The sequence below is a fragment of the Hyposmocoma kahamanoa genome, unplaced genomic scaffold (assembly GCF_003589595.1).
Source record: "Hyposmocoma kahamanoa isolate Upper Pololo Valley unplaced genomic scaffold, ASM358959v1 62, whole genome shotgun sequence".
Lineage (NCBI taxonomy): Eukaryota > Metazoa > Arthropoda > Insecta > Lepidoptera > Cosmopterigidae > Hyposmocoma > Hyposmocoma kahamanoa.
In genome coordinates, this window is record NW_020653850.1 from 1,857,364 (window position 1) to 1,860,827 (window position 3,464).

Below are 3,464 nucleotides of genomic sequence, written 5' to 3' on the forward strand. Positions count from 1 at the left end.
AATAATGACATAAAGTAAAAAATAAAACTGTTTAGACAAAAATGTTTAGATAATATTAGGAAAGTTAGCAAAGGAACGTTTTGACAAGAGGCCTCTTGCCAATGTGAATGACACTTTGAGATTGAGAACAGTGTGACCATTTGTTGCAGATTACTGCCATTTGGGCATATTTAATTCAGGAAGTTCTTTATTATTTTTTTGGAACAAACTGAAAACTTGTTATTTTCTGCTACTACAAACAACCATCTGAAGCGAAATAGGTACAGGACAATGTCATAAACATAACCAATATCAAGTTTATAACCCCAGTTTCTACAGGCTGTACTCAATTAGCATTTCTGATGCTTTGATAAATCCCAAGTATTGATAGGTCTCTTTAATGCACGTCGTCAAAAACACTGGGTTGCAAAATACACTGGATGTCGCCATCCTTCTTTGAAAACTTTTACCCTCCTTTCACTACAAATCCCCGCCCTAAAAACATTATGATAAGCATTTCGTTCAGAAATTAATGTTTACGCAATAATTTCAACTATAATTCCAGTGTACTTTCGCATGGAAGGCTTAAGCCGATGGGACAAGAATGACATATATTTGGCTGCTGGATTTGGCAGTTGAACCAGGTGACAGGTGGTGGTTTCAGAAGCATTAAAATGCTCACCCTTGTCAAAATCAACGGGTTATTATTAGGCTTTTTAACGCCGTTTTGAGTAAAATCTGATCTACGCTATCCACCCCTTTACAGTGATGCTATAATGTAATAACATCGATATCCGAGTGGATTTATTCGAAAATATTTATTTTAAGTTTTCGCGATTGTTACTCGTAAGAAATGAAGTGGCGTAAAGTCAAAGTCGCATAATCATTTATTCCATATGTAAAATAAATTTACACTTGAAAACGTCACTTTTAAGCTACTGCTCGTTCACTACGCTGACCTCCCTGAGAAGAACGAGCAAGAAACTCTAGGGATTGCTCTTTTCAAATAAACTTAAATGCTATGGAATACACTTTGAATCAAATTTGTGTGGACTCTGGAGCCAAGTCGTCTTTCCATACATCTTTATCTAACACGTAGTCTTCAATTCTGTAATATGACTATTCAATCAAAATATTTTTAATGTAATTTTTAAACTTAAGAAATGATAATCTTAATATATGCTCCGGAATCTTATTGTAAAAACGTATACAGTTCCCCAAACAAGAGTTGTATACTTTGGTTAAACGAAGTCGTGGTACCATGAGTTTGGACTTAGCTATAAGGCTAATATAACTTCTTTCTTATTGAAATTATGTATATTTTTACGGGCATATAAAATATTTGAGTACCAGTCATGATAGAAATTCTAATAGAAACTCGAGAGTAGAAACTCGAGAGCCTAAACGGTACACATAACGAATCGCTCGTTTTTGCAATACAAATCTGGTTCTAATGTCTGCCGCTTTACCCCACATGAGAATCCCGTTGGACATTATACTATGGAAGTAACTAAAGTAAACTATTCTAGCAGTAGTAGTTACAATTTCTCTTTTTAATAAAATTTAAAGTTAAAGTTAAAGGGGTTGCAGTAGGCAGGTTTGGTTTAAAAACCAATGTAAATAATTTTGTTTTGGAAAATAAATGAGAAAAAAAAGCTAAAGTATTACTTATTTAACGGGAGTAGATCCCTGCAAGCTAAGTCCAAGTTAAAGTTCGTTTTATAATTCTCAGTCTTGTTAATCTTTCATTGTATCTGTTGAACGAGGGTCGTTCGACGAGAATCGAGCGGTATGAACGCACTCTGAATGTTGAGAATTAAAAGCATAAATGAAGTTGAGCTAATTATGAACTTCTGACTTTTAAATTGGCGGTTCCTTGCTTTGTGCTTAAAGGGCAATACAGTAGTAAAGAATAATCAGTAATTCCTTTAGATTAATGTGTACTCGACCGCCCGAAAAACAGGGTTTTTTGGGTAGCTATTTTACTCAACTACGGCAGAAATGATATGAAGTATGTTTTAATAAAAATAATGTGCCAGACAAATAACTTAATAACCCAAAAACAATTGGTCATCAATGCCTTTTACTTATGAATGTTCAGATTTAAATAATACTTAATTTGATTTTTACATAATCCCCTCTAATGAGATATCCCCATAATTATAATTTTCGCCTATTAGACATGAATAATCAAATTCGAGTTTTAATTATAGCAACAGATGCTATTTATTCTTGAACTATTCCTTCCAAATCAATCCAGATTTTTCATTAATCGATCAGGAATTTTTTATAGTCAATGTTCAGAATCATAGTTTGCTCCCTATTGTAATTGAAAGTATTTCAATTAAAAATTTAATTGATTGAATCAACAATTATTCATCATTAGATGACTGAAAGCAGGTCTTTTAAACTATTTTAAAGTAAATTAGCATTTGTCTAATGAAACAATCATCAAAACATCTGCTTACACGCATTCACTGCTGGACATAAGCCTCCCTCTGAGCACGTCAACTCTCCCGGTCCTGTGCCGCCCACCACCGCTGCAAGTTAAGTTTCTCAGGTCGTTCCTCCATCTTGCCACAGGGCGTTCTAACTTACGACATGTCCAGCTCACTGCCACTTAACCTTTTAGATTTTACGAGCTATGTCGGTCACTTTAGTGTATATGCCAGAAAATGACACCAATTATTTGGTCTAGAGCTAACAAATAAGCAAACCGGGCAATTTTCTAAGTTTTGTTTTATAAATTAGTATTGCCAGAATTCTACGAGTAGCTAGCCACTCGAGGTTGGCAAAGTTTATTAAGTTATTACCTACATAATGGGAGTTCATTTTAACGTATAATATAGAGGTTATATTGTGTTATTTCCTTCACACGAGGAATCAACTAATTTATTAGGGACTTTTTCTTCTAACGTGACTTTACCATAGATATAGGAAAAAAGGGGATATTTGGTACGGGGGCGTCGTTATGATCAAAATGATCATATCGAGGTGACACGCCTACAAACATCGTCACAGTGACATGGCGATCGTTGTACATACAAGATCTCTCGTAAAACGTGAAAATGCCAAGTTGTAGCGATACACTTTGTAAAAATTAGAGTGAAAACAAAAATTTTAAAACCAGTGAGATAACATTCCACCGGCTACATGCATTTTTAGTTGCTATTTCTATTATTATTCAATGTTTTCTTTTTATCTCCATAGAAATTTCTAGACTCAAATATAGTGATGTTCATGTACGAAGACTGATGTTTATCGACAATAAATTTTTACTGAAATGTTTGAATTTCTTACTATGACTTTTGTAATTAAAGTCCCTAAAATATCGAAGCGAAAAGCATTCACGTTAAATTGACTTCTTTTATTTTATTATTATTACTAAACATTTTATTTCGAGTAACTTTAACACAACTCATATTTCGGACAACCGTTTCAGTTTCATGTCAATTTGTATGTTACTGTTGCTTGAAGAAAAATGT